This window comes from Carcharhinus amblyrhynchos, unplaced genomic scaffold (assembly GCF_965287045.1).
Source record: "Carcharhinus amblyrhynchos unplaced genomic scaffold, sCarAmb.v2.hapA scaffold_37, whole genome shotgun sequence".
NCBI lineage: Eukaryota > Metazoa > Chordata > Chondrichthyes > Carcharhiniformes > Carcharhinidae > Carcharhinus > Carcharhinus amblyrhynchos.
In genome coordinates this window covers 725,150-739,202 of record NW_027649778.1, presented here as the reverse complement: position 1 = coordinate 739,202, position 14,053 = coordinate 725,150, and positions in this window count along the sequence as shown.

Genomic DNA, 14,053 nt, shown 5'->3' with positions numbered 1-14,053 from the left:
GAGGTCTGTAAAATAATGAGAGGCACAGATCATCGAGATAGTCAATATCTTTTCCCAAAGGTAGGGGAGTCTAAAACTAGAGGGCAGAGGTTTAAGGTGAGAGGGGAGAGATACAAAAGGGTCCAGAGGGGCAATTTTTTCACGTAGAGGTGGTGAGTGTCTGGAATGAGCTGCCAGAGGCAGTAGTAGAGGCGGGTACAATTTTGTCTTTTAAAAAGCATTTAGACAGTTTCATTAGTAAGATGGGTATAGAGGGATATGGGCCAAATGCAGGCAATTGGGACTAGCTCAGTGGTAAAAACTGGGTGGCATGGACAAGTTGGGCCGAAGGGCCTATTTCCATGCTGTAAACCTCTATTCAGACCTTCCAGCCTGCTTCACCATTCATTTTGACCACAGTTAATCATCAAATTTAATATTCAGATAGCCCCCTGCCCCCCCATATCCCTCGATCCCTTTAGCCCCAAGAGCGATATCTAATTTCTTCTTGAAATCTCACAATGTTTTGTCCCCAACTACTTTCCATGGGAGTGAATTCCACACATTCACCACCCTCTGGGTGAAGACATTTCTCCTCACCTCAGTTCTAAAAGGTTTATCCCTTATCCTCAAACTCTGACCCCTAGTTCTAGACTCCCCCACCATCAGGAACATTCTTTCTGAATCTACCCTGTCTAACCCTAGATGGATTTAAATGGACCCAAGGAAGGATGCGACGCGGCCATGCGAGGTTCTTGTTCTGTGATAACATGAGACCTCAACATTTTCAGCAAGTGTTTGATTCCATCCAGGCATCAGTCAACCAGGAAAGCTTTGCTCTATTTCCCCAGTGTTCTCCTAACAGAGAGGAACGGTGACATCGCTCATGGGTTGTCAGGTATGGCCATGCCAACCAGTGGCTGTAGAAGCTTAAGAAGGTCAAAGACACTACCCCACAATGTCACCAGGTGACCAGCTCACACACACGGCCCTTGGGGCAGGACCTGCCTCTCAGGAATTAGCCTCCTTCAGTCAGCAGTGTGGAGACCTAAAACCCTCCCCAGCTCCATCAGCCCACCTAGATGGAAGAATGGCAAAGACTTTCCCTCAAACAGAAGAACCTCTCTTTATTCACTCCAGTCAGTCCTCCAGAAGGTGGTTAGCTGGAGGTGAATGAATTTGTTGCCGTGACTTGAATCTATTTCAATTAACCCACCTTGAAGTAACTTTCTGCCACACTTGAGCAGGTCCGGTTAGAATGTCCTGACTGGGTAATATAACTGATTCATAGACTGCCGGCTGTCACTATTGGACGTGTTTTAAACAGTAATGTCATGATGGGCTCTCCGGGGATGAGAGGCTCCCTTAGTTACTGGTTTAATTAATCACTCTTACACGGGAGAGTTAAGCGGAGGAGTTATCGCTTTATGCTTGCTGTGCCCAAGTTTCCCTGCTGATCCAAGAATGGAAAATGAAATGGATGAATGATGCTGGAGGATTAGTTTACAAACCTCTTTCCAATCCCTTCCCCTCAGCACGACACCCAGTGAATGGCAATGTGCAGGAGTTGGACTAACAGCCCCCATCATGATGAATGGTGGAACAGGCTGGAAGGGCCAAATGGCCTCCTCCTGCTCCTACCTTCTACATTTGTTTTAGGAGATAAAGATGAAAATCCAACCTATCGGCCGGAATTTTACCACCGATTCCAGGGCAGGCGAGACTCACGGAATCGAATTCTCCGCTGGCCTCCGGCGGGATTGTACAAATCTCATCTGGAGCGTCTGAATGGCATTGATATTCAGTGAGGGTAATTTCACTCTGTCCTCACCCCTAACACATCCCTGAAATCAGTCCGACACTCTCTTCACTTCTCCGCATCTTTTGGTTGTGAAGAAAGTTTCTTGGGGATGGGTGTTTTGATCAAATATTTAAGGGAACATTCCGATAAGTTTTGGTTTCAGGTTCAGGGTGGTTCGATGTGTGATTAACCTGCCGCAGTCAAACTGAGATCAGTTACAAGCAAACTCCTTACTGACTCTTCCTCAGGGTGAGGTGTGCTGCCTATTGGCTGCCTGAAGGCCCCACCACCAGACTTTGCTGGTAGAGATAACCTACCCTCCCTTCAAGAGAAGGTGAACACGGACTGGGAGAACAATCTCAGGAAGAGTTTGAGGCAAGGAAGGAGACTGCAGATGGAGCACACGTGAAGAGAGACTGCTCCAGGGTTCTCAGATGTAGCGCTGGAGGCTGCAATGATAGAGGTCGAGAGAGAGAGAGAGAGGTTGAGGGAGAGAGAGAGAGGATGTGTTTCCACAGTGGACAGGAAGTCCTCAAAGCTGACCTTTCAAAGAGAATCGGAGCAGGTGGCCACAGGGGTGAATTCCTGGATCTGGCCCCAGGGTCACATGGGGTCATTGGGTGGCACGGTGGCACAGTGGTTAGCATTGCTACCTCACAGTACCAGGGACCCAGGTTCGATTCCGGACTTGGGTCACTGTCTATGTGGAGTTTGCACATTCTCCCCGTGTCTGTGTGGGTTTCCTCCCACAGTCCAAAGATGTGCAGGTTAGGTGGATCGGTCATAATAAATGTGTGGGATTATGGGGGTAAAATAGGAAGGGAGGGCCTGGGTAAGATGCTCTGTCAGTGAGTCCATTTATACAGACAAAGCATACCATTCATAGAGAAGGAAAGAAGAGAGAGCAGAATGTAGTGTTACAGTCATAGCTAGGCTGTAGAGAAAGATCAACTTAATGCAAGGTAAATCCATTCAAAAGTCTGATGGCAGCAGGGGAGAAGCTGTTCTTGAGTCGGTTGGTATGTGTATCAGAATTTTGTATCTTTCCCCAATGAAAGAAGGTGGAAGAGAGAATGTCTGGGGTACGTGGGGTCCTTAATTATGTTGCCTGCTTTGCTGGGATGTGGGAAGTGTAGACAGAGTCAGTGGATGGGAGGCTGGTTTGTGTGATGGATTGGGCTACATTCGCAACGCTTCATAGTTTCTTGTGGGAGCCCAGACCAAGCTGTGATACAACCAGAAAGAATACTTTCTTTGGGGCATCTGTAAAAGTTGGTGAGAGCTGTAGCTGGCATGCCAAATTTCCTTAGTCTTCTGAGAAAGTAGAGGCATTGGTGGGCTTTCTTAACTATAGTGTCGGCATGGGGGGGACCAGGACAGGTTGTTGGTGATCTGGACACCTATAAACTTGAAGCTCTGAACCCTTTCTACTTTGTCCCCGTTGCTGTAGACAGGGGCATGTTCTCATGTTCACTTCCTGAAGTCGATGACAATCTCCTTTGTTTTGTTGACATTGAGGGAGAGATTATTGTTGCTGTTCCAGTTCGCTCAATTCTCCATCTCATTTCTGATTCTGTCTCATCATTGTTTGGGATCCTGGTCACTGAGCAGCTGTTGGAAGAGGATCTTAAGCCCAGTTAACATTGGGTAATCCTCGTCACTGAGCAGAGAGAGGGGGTCTCTTACTCCGTCATTAGCAGCTGAGCGATGGTGGGTATAGCCGATTGCTTCAGGGCCGATGCCAGTGTCCCCTCAGACGATTTGACCTTGTGCCGGGGACATTGATATCCGGGGGTTTGGGGAGAATCTCCGCTGTAGAATATTGCATCCCACTCATTAATCAGTGATTATGAAGATCATTTAGCATAAAACTGCTCCAATAACTTGTTTACAATCCAATATCCCGATTAGATGACTGAGTTTTCCACCAATGGTAAATTGTGCATTAACCTTGGACCAATGACTCTGGGTAATTACCTTATATTCTCCCGATAAATCACCTTAACGTTCTGAGACATGATTATCATTCCTTCATAAGTTGAAGTCATGTGGCTCCTTTTGAACACCAGGCAAGCTCTGAACGGTTTGAAGCTGAAGATTTTTATTTCAGCCTCAGTGTTCGCTACATTAGACAGAGTCCTTTGTTTGAGCCCATCATTACAGACATAATTTTCCTTACTGCCAACGCAACAATGCTCCACAGCTGAGTGACAAGGTGAGCGTAAAGAAGTCATTTCCACGTCCTTCCGGGTGGGTTTCTGCTCCAGAGTCTGTGTGCCTGCTAATGATTACCGTACATAAATGTATCAGTGAGATTCTGAGCTGGAAGTGGACATTGAGCTAATTATAACACTGGGTAGTCCCAGTCTCATATTAATCAGCTCTCCATTTCCAGAACACACTGCAGGATTTAACACATTGCAGTCAGAACACTGCAGCTTTTCCCATCTCAGCCCTCGGGCTTAATACCCCCCAGTCACCTCTGGCAATGCGCTTCCATGTGGCTCAGATAGGAATGCTAATGTGTCCCAGTCTATCCAGCCTCTCCTTATAACTCAATCCATCAAGTCCCAGTGACATCCTAGTAAATATTTTCTGTGCTCTTTCTAATTTAATAATATCCTTTCTATAATAAGGTGACCAGAACTATACACAATATTCCAAGTGTGGCCTTACCAATGTCTTGTACAACTTCAACAAGACATCCCAACTCCAGTATTCAATGTTCTGACCAATGAAACCAAACATGCTGAATGCCTTCTTCACCACTCTGTCCACCTGTGACTCCACTTTCAAGGAGCTATGAACATGTACCCTAGATCTCTTTGTTCCGTAACTCTCCCCAACACCCTACCATTAACTGAGTAAGTCCTGCCCTGGTTCAATCTACCAAAATCCATCACCTCGCATTTATCTAAATTAAACTCCACCTGCCATTCGTCAGCCCACTGGCCCAATTGATCAAGATCCCATTAAATTCGAGATAACCTTCATCACTGTCCACTCTGCCACCCTTAAGATCAACTTAATGCGAGGTAGGTGCATTCAAAAGTCTGATGGCAGCAGAATTCCTGAAACTGGTTAATCCAGGAGATTGCAGTGTTGAGGGAGTGTTACTGTTATCACTAAATCGAGAAACTATCTGTTCTCTCAAGGATAAGTTGATGTTTGAACAGGTGAAATGGTGAAAAGAATTGAACCAGCATTGAGCTGGAACAGGTGGATGTGAGAGAGATAGGAGAAAGTGATTTGACTGAGGGGAGGTAGCTTCAGTATCACAAAAGGAGGCAGAAGATTACCTTGTTGATGCAGTTGGAACCCGCTGTAACTATTAATAGACAACTACAACTTGTATTAATGCAGCACCTTCCACCTTATTCCTTTGGATAAAAGATACAAAAGTCTAAGATCATATCCCAGCCGGCTCAATAACAGCTTCTTCCCTGCTGCTGTCAGCCTTCTGAATGGACTTACCTTGCATTAAGTTGATCTTTCTCTACACCCTAGCTATGACTGTAACACTACACTCTGCATCGTCTCCTTTACTTCTCTATGAACGGTGTGCTTTGCCTGTATAATGTGCAAGAAACAATACTTTTCACTGTATCCCAACACATGCGACGATAATAAATCAAATCAAATCAAACCAAGTATAGAAAAATAGTGTTTTGGTGACAGATGACACAGTGGGTTAGCACTGCTGCCTCACAGCGCCAGGGACCCGGGTTTGATTCCCCGGCAGCATGGTGACACAGTGGGTTAACACTGCTGCCTCACAGCGCCAGGGACCAAGGTTTGATTCCTGCCTCAGGTCACTGTCTGAGTGGAGCTTGTACATTCTCCCCATGTCTGTGTGGGTTTCCTCAGGGTGCTCCGGTTTCCTTTCACAGTCCAGAGATGTGCGGGTTAGACGGATTGGCCAAGCTGAATGTGCTGGGATAGGATGGAGTGGAAGGCCTGGGTGAAATGCTCAGTCGGAGAGTTGGTGCAGACTCAATGGGCCGAATGGCCTCTTCTTGCACTGTGGGGATTCTATGAATTAACTGGAGTTTTATCAAACTAAATTTGGCACAGGTGCAATATTCAGGCAAGTAATCAAAAACTTGGTCAAACACAGAGGTGTTAAGCAGTATTGTAAAGTAGAATGAGAGGTAGAGAGGCAATGAGCTTCCGAGAAGGAACTACAGAGCTTAGGCCCGGACAGCCAGAGGTGCAGATACCAGTAGTGGAGTGAATAAATTGGAAATAGCCAAAAAACTTTGGAGAAGCGATGGGAGTGAGGGAGTGTCAGAGGAGGTTACAGAGATTGAGAGAGGCCACCTGGCCATGGAGGGATTTGAAAATTCCCAGAGACTCCATGTAAATACTGACACCCTTCCAGGACCCTTGTACTAATTCTGAAATGGGCAGCACAGTTGTTAGCACTGCTGCCTCACAGCTCCAGGGACCTGGGTTCGATTCCCGTCTTTGGGTCGCTGTCTGTGTAGAGTTTGTACATTCTCCCTGTGTCTGCATGGGTTTCCTCCGGGTGTTCCGGTTTCCTCCCACAGTCTGAAAGATGTGTGGGTTAGGTTGATTGGCCAGGCTAAATTGCCCCTTAGTGTCCAAGGATGTGTAGGTTAGAGGGATTGGTGGGGTAAATATATGGGGTTACAGGAACAGGGCCTGGGTGGGATTGTGGCTGGTGCAGACTCAGTGGGCCGAATGGCCTTCTTCTGCACTGTAGGGATTCTATGATTCTGTGACAATGTCTGCTCGGACTACAATCCTGTTGAATGTTGAAGGAAATGATGTGAATCACAAACAATGGGTTAATAAATGGATTAATCTCAGAAATCAAATGCATTCAGCAATTTTCAGAATTCGTCCGAGAGCTTTTTTATAATTCATTAGTGGGATACGGGCGTCGCTGCTGGGTCAGTGTTTATTACCCATCCCTAGTTGCCCCTTGAGAAAGTGGGGGTGAGCTGCCTTCTTGAATCGCTGCAGTCCACGTGCTGTGGGTTGACCCACAATGCCGTTAGGGAGGGAATTCCAGGATTTTCACCCAGTGACTGTGAAGGAACGGCCGATATATTTCCAAGACAGGATGGTGAGTGGCTTGGAGGGGAACTTGCAGGGGGTGGAGTTCCCCATGTATCTGCTGCCCTTGTCCTTCTAGATGGAAGTGGTGGTGGATTTGGAAGATGCTGTCTCAGGATCTTTGGTGAATTGTCACAGGATCCCAGGAATCTTTGGGAAAAGTAAACAAAAACTTACTCAAACAATTAAATTAATTTACGCTTGGTGATTATCACTCAGAGAGTGAGATCACTTCTAAAGATTTTTAAAAATACATACATTTTTAATTCATGACCAGGGAGCAGGGAATATCGGGAATAATGACTTGCTCATTCTAAATGCCTCATTATTATTTGCGTATTATTAATCAATGTGCTATTATACATTCAAAATATGCAAATAGCTTGAATTGTGTAATTTTTTTTCAAATGATCTTCTGTCTGTAGCTCAGTAATTGCCTGGAGATTAATCAGCTCCGGCTCTCTGTGGTCTCAATCAGAACTGAACATATTCACTCTCCTGTTCCTTACATACAGCGACGTTCCGTGAAGTGACGGGAGGGAAGGAGAGGATTTGGGCAGCGCTGACTGGACAGAATCAGCAGCTGTCATTTCAGGCCCAGGGTCATTTCCTGAGCTAACCTGTCTCCATCAGGACAGTGTTTGGATTCTCAACCCATAAAACCAAAAGATATCAGCATTAGGCCATTCAGCCCATCGAGTCTTCTCCACTCAAAGGAGAAAATGCTGGAAAACCTCAGCAGGTCTGGCAGCGTCCATAAGGAGAGAAAAGAGCTGATTTTTGAGTCCAACGACGTCATCTAGACTCGAAACACCGGCTCTCCTTTTTCCTGAAAGATGCTGCCAGACCTGCTGAGATTTTCCAGCATTTTCTCTTTTGGTTTCAGATTCCAGCATCCGCAGTAATTTGTTTTTATCCAGAGTCTGCCCCACCATTCAATCAAGGCTGATATTTTTCTCATCCTCATTCGCCTGCCTTTTCCCCGTAACTTATGGTTTGCTTATTGATCAAGAACCTCTCTGTCTCTATCTTAAATACACTCAGTGACCTGGCCTCCTCTGTGGCTCCACAGATTCGCCACCCTCTAGGTGAAGAACTTCCTTCTCATCGCGGTTCTAAAGGGTTGTCCCTTTACTCTGAGGCTGTGCCCTGAGATCCGAGTCTCTCCCACTAATGGAAACATCTTCCCCACGTCCATTCTATCCAGGCCTCTCAGTATCCTGTAAGTTTCAATGAGATCCACCCCCTCATCCTTCTAAACTCCATTGAGTACAGAGCCAGGGCGGGATTTTCCCTTCCCACTCCTAGCAGGCAGGGGCAGTCCATGTAACGATCTGTTGAACTCAGGCGGGATTTTCCAGCTTTGGGGCAATTGAGGCCAGAAAATCCTGCCCCCCGCCCCCCCCCCACACACCCACACACCACCTCCCCCCACCGGCCAGGGTCCTCAAACATTCCTCATATAGCAAGTTTTTCATTCCCAGGGTCGCTCACATGAACCTCCTCTGGACCCTCTCCAAGGCCAGTCATTCTTCCTTCGACACGGAGTCCGGAATTACAATATTCCAAACGTGGTCTGACCAGAGCCTTGGGGAAGGCCGGAGATGCCAGGTGCTGCTGAGCGGTCTTCCTCATGCAGGGGCCTGAGGTTCGAGCCTGGATGTGATGCCTCACACTGTCAAACAGCCCAACAAAGTCACTAATTTAGGTTAAGGTGCCGGAGGACGGTGCACATTCTTCAACTTCCTGTGTGTCAGAGGTTGGGGGGTGGAGGGGTGGGTGGAAGGGCTTGGGGTGGGGGGGGGGGCGGTCAGTAATTCCACTGCCCTGTCTGTCGCAGAATCGGAGCGGGCGAGAGGCGGGCAGTGGAAATGTCTGTTGAACTCGGGCGGGAATTCTGGACTCGCTGGATCGAGGCTGGAAAATCCTGCCCTCTCATCTTGAGATTGTTGGAAGCGAAAGGGTTTGTGCCAGTTTTAAATAATGTGATTGAAACACAATTCATCTTATCTTTCAAGAAGCCAGCAGGAGCTGAATAGTCATAAATTGCCTGTATCAATCACTCAGTTCAAATTGGTCAACGTACGTGGGTTCAATAATGGATAAAAATCCCCCAGATTCTGTTGAGAATTCACCGTAAGTATATTTCCATTTGTTTATTCTGGAGAGCACACTGTGTCCCTTGGGAGAAATCCTACTCACTCACTCCAGAGAAATCAGATGGAGATTTCACAAGAGGTGAGGTTTACTTTCTTCTGAGGGTGCATTTAGCAGATAAAAGCGAATTACTGCGGATGCTGGAATCTGAAACAAAAACAGAAAATGCTGGGAAATCTCAGCAGGTCTGACAGCCTCGGTGGGGAGGAAACAGAGCCAACGTTTCAAGTCTGGATGACCCTTTGTCAGAGCTGCTGTGGAGAGAGAACAGAATAAATAGCGCGATTCTCCTCCCATCGCGAGCCCTAACCTTCCTGGTGGGTCGGGCTGGGAGATATGTGTGGCCAGCCTTGTTCCGGGATTTACACGGGAACAAATCTCCCAGAGCCGGAGAACAGTCACTGATCAGACCACGCTGGAAACTGCCGGGAAGGCAGGTACGTGGTTTGAACCATTTTTTTTAATGTATTTTAAATATGTTTAGCAGGTCATTATCGGGAGCTTACTGGTCCCGAGTGAATCTCCCACTCCCATCAGGAGTATTCCATTCCAGCAGGAGGTTCAGGTTAGCTCCCTATGTTCGGGGAACTAGCAGGAAACCTCGCTGGAACAAAGGGGGGCAATCGGGTCCCCCAGGTGGTTGGGCAGCGCTGGGGGTGGTGCCCCCTAGGCACAGGCACCCTGGCAGTGCCAGCCTGTGCCCCCGGCACTGCCCAAGGGGCAAAGTGCCCTTGCCCAGGGAGGATACCTTGGTGCTGCCCACTGGGCAGCGGGTAGTGCCAAAGGGGCAGAGCCAATTGTGGGTGGGGCCTAGGGGTGATCGGTGGGGGTGGGGGGGGGTCCCGCTGCCACTCTGCAGATAGGATTGGTCTGGGATGGAGGGAGGCCAGCGAATGGGGCAGGCTGGGCAGGGGGAATCTGCCAGGGGGGAGGCTGCCCCCAGGAAGGAGGGGAGGGGATCTGAGCCGGGGGGGTCAGCGAGGGGAGGGGGGTTCTACCAGGCTGAGGGGGGTGGTGGGGGGGATCGCCACTGCTTGGGGGAGGCGGGGTCTGGATATTGGGGTGCTTTGGGACTGGCGGGGGTCAGGGATGGCCTGGGAATTGTTGTGGGGGCCACGATTGGGCTGAGGAGGGGCCGGAGGTGAATCATTGCAGACGCCCCGGGAGGGCCAGAGATCGGAGAGTCCGACAGATCGGGACCACTGCGCATGCACAGAGCTTCAGAACTGTCAAACTCCGGCACAAAGAGACCCCCGTCTCCACCCCCCCCCCCCCCAACCAACCCACCCCACCCCCACCCCCACCAACCCACCCTACCCCCACCCCCACCCCCCCAACCCACCCTACCCCCACCCCCCACCCCCACCCCCACCAACCCCACCCCCACCCCCACCCCCACCAACCCACCCTACCCCCACCCCCAACCCCACCAACCAACCCTACCCCCACCCCCACCCCACCCCCCCAACCAACCCACCACCCCCCCCAACCAACCCACCCTACCCCCACCCCCACCAACACACCCTACCCCCACCCTGACCCCCCCAACCAACCCACCCCACCCCCACCAACCCAACCTACCCCCACCCCCACCAACCCAACCTACCCCCACCCCCACCCCCCCAACCCACCCTACCCCCACCCCCACCAACCCAACCTACCCCCACCCCCACCCCCCCAACCCACCCTACCCCCACCCCCACCAACACACCCCACCCCCACCAACACACCCTACCCCCACCCCCACCAACACACCCTACCCCCACCCCCACCCCCCCAACCAACCCTACCCCCACCCCCACCAACCCAACCTACCCCCACCCCCACCAACACACCCTACCCCCACCCCCACCCCCCCAACCAACCCTACCCCCACCCCCACCAACCCAACCTACCCCCACCCCCACCAACACACCCTACCCCCACCCCCACCCCCACCCCCACCAACTCACCCTACCCCCACCCCCACCAACACACCCTACCCCCACCCCCACCAACCCAACCTACCCCCACCGCCACCCCCACCAACCCACCCTACCCCCACCCCCACCCCCCCAACCCACCCTACCCCCACCCCCACCCCCACCCCCACCAGCCAACCCACCCCCACCCCCCAGGTTTTCAATGAGATTTATGGCTGGGTCTCTGCAGTGCGGACAGTGTGGAGATTCAGGTGGAAAACTGAAAACAGTCGGGATTTACAACAGTTTTCCCACCAATTCAGCACCTTTGGGAGAGTCAGTCCCAGTGTTTCAACTCAGGATGGAGGGTTATTCAGCTTCGAAGCGTTGGCTCTATTTGTTCTCTCCCCACCGGTGCTGCCAGACCTGCTGAGATTTTTGTTGTGTGAAGACGATTGGTTGAATAAATACCAACTCGGAGTAAACAGCCTTCCCGAGCCCACCCTGACCCACCCTACCCCTCGGGGCATTAATGGTGACCGGAAAGACAGCAAGAAGAATCCCATCCATGTCCCTAGCCCAGTGAAAAATCAGCCCAGCCGCACCCCCCCCACCCACCCCCGCCCCCGGAGAGCTGGCTGTCTCGGACGCAGCGTCACAGCTTCTGCTGCGGGACATCAAGCTGGTTATTCCCCAGAAATATAACTTCACTATCCACAGAATCTGAGCTGCTTTGTCATCACAATCTCAGTGCAGTGGCCATTCCATTTTAAATTAAAACAAGATTTTCCTGCGCGATCTATATGTCAATTGATTAAGTGATGATCAGAGATTGAGTGCAGCTGCTGCTGTGACCTGCTGAAGAAGCCGTTTCCTGTGACAGGAGTTACAAGACATTTATAATTTATTTACCCTGGCTTCGATCTCAGGTGTGTGTGTGTTTGGCCTCGTCTGCTCCTTCTGGCATTGTACGGCATGCACTGAAATCATAAAATCATGCACTGAAATTCATTGAATCCGTACAGTGCAGAAGGAGGCCATTCGGCCCATCGAGCCTGCACACTCTCCAACAGAGCATCTTACCCACCCCCACATCCCCATAACCCCACATATATACCTCTAACCCGCACATCTTTAGACGCTAAGAGGCAATTTAGCACGGCCAATCCACCTACCCCGTACATCTTTGGAGTGTGGGAGGAATCTGGAGCACCTGGAGGAAACCCACGCAGTCACGGGGAGAATGTGCAGACTCCGCACAGACAGTGACCTGAGGCTGGAATTGAATTCGGGTCCCTGGTGCTATGAGGCAGCAGTGCTAACCGCTGCGCCACTGTTACTACAGTTCACATTCAAGCCAAACCCTATTTCACGTCCAAAACTTGGCCCTGGCATACTTCCTCCCCACCCACCCGCACACCCGCTTCCACATCCCCCCTTTAACCACGAGTACCACATCCTGTGGCAACACCCACAGGGCGAACACAAACTGATAGCATACCTGTGATAACAGTCAGACTGTGATACCTGTGATAACAGCGAGACTGTGATAACAGTGAGACTAATACTTGTGATAACAGTCAGACTGTGATACCTGTGATAACAGCGAGACTGTGATAACAGTGAGACTAATACTTGTGATAACAGTCAGACTGTGATACCTGTGATACCTGTGAAACAGTCAGACTGTGATACCTGTGATAACAGTCAGACTGTGATACCTGTGATAACTGCGAGACTGTGATAACAGTGAGACTGTGATAACAGTGAGACTAATACCTGTGATAACAGTCAGACTGTGATACCTGTGATAACAGTCAGACTGTGATACCTGTGATAACAGCGAGACTGTGATAACAGTGAGACTAATACCTGTGATAACAGTCAGACTGTGATACCTGTGATACCTGTGATAACAGTGAGACTAATACCTGTGATAACAGCCAGCCTGTGATACCTGTGATAACAGTCAGACTGTGATACCTGTGATAACAGTCAGACTGTGATAACAGTGAGACTAATACCTGTGATAACAGTCAGACTGTGATACCTGTGATACCTGTGATAACAGTCATATTGTGATACCTGTGATAACAACCAGACTGCGATAACTGTGATAACAGTCGGACTGATACCTGTGATAACAACCAGATTGTGATAACTGTGATAACAACCAGACTGTGATACGTGTGATAACAGTCAGGCTGATACCTGTGATAACAGTCAGACTGTGATAACTGTGATAACAGACTGTGACACCTGTGATAACAGTCAGACTGTGACACCTGTGATAACAGTCAGATTGTGATGCCTGTGGTAACAGTGTGACTGTGGTACCTGTGGTAACAGTCAGACTGTGATACCTGTGACAACAGTCAGACTGTGTTACCTGTGATAACAGTCGGACTGTGATACCTGTGATAACAGTCAGACTGTGACACCTGTGATAACAGTCAGATTGTGATGCCTGTTATAACAGTGTGACTGTGGTACCTGTGATAACAGTTGGACTGTGATACCTGTGATAACAGCCGGACTGTGATACCTGTGATAATAGTCGGACTGTGATAACTGTGATAACAGTGAGACTGTGATGCCTGTGATAACAGTGAGACTGTGATACCTGTGATAACAGTGAGACTGTGACCCCTGTGATAACAGTGAGACTGTGACCCCTGTGATAACAGTGAGACTGTGACGCCTGTGATAACAGTGAGACTGTGACGCCTGTGATAACAGTGAGACTGTGACGCCTGTGATAACAGTGAGACTGTGATACCTGTGATAGCGACATATCTGGACAGAAACAGGAACAGACAGGGAATAGAGGGTTACAGGCAGTTGTTCCAGATAGGGTGATATGATTGGTGCAGGTTTGGTGGGTTGAAGGGCCTGTTCCTGTGCTGTACTGCCCTATTTCTAAATGGATTTTTTAAAAGCTTTGACACCAACTCAAATTCACGGCTTATCTTCAATAATAGATTATATTGCTTTAACATGTTAAAATTATCCAGCGCAGAACAGAACCTTACAAGGCAGCCTGAAGGAGATGTAAATTGTCAGCGAGGTTTGGCCTTTACCTTAATTAATTTGATCGGCAATTATAACAACCATGACCTTTGACACCTCAAAT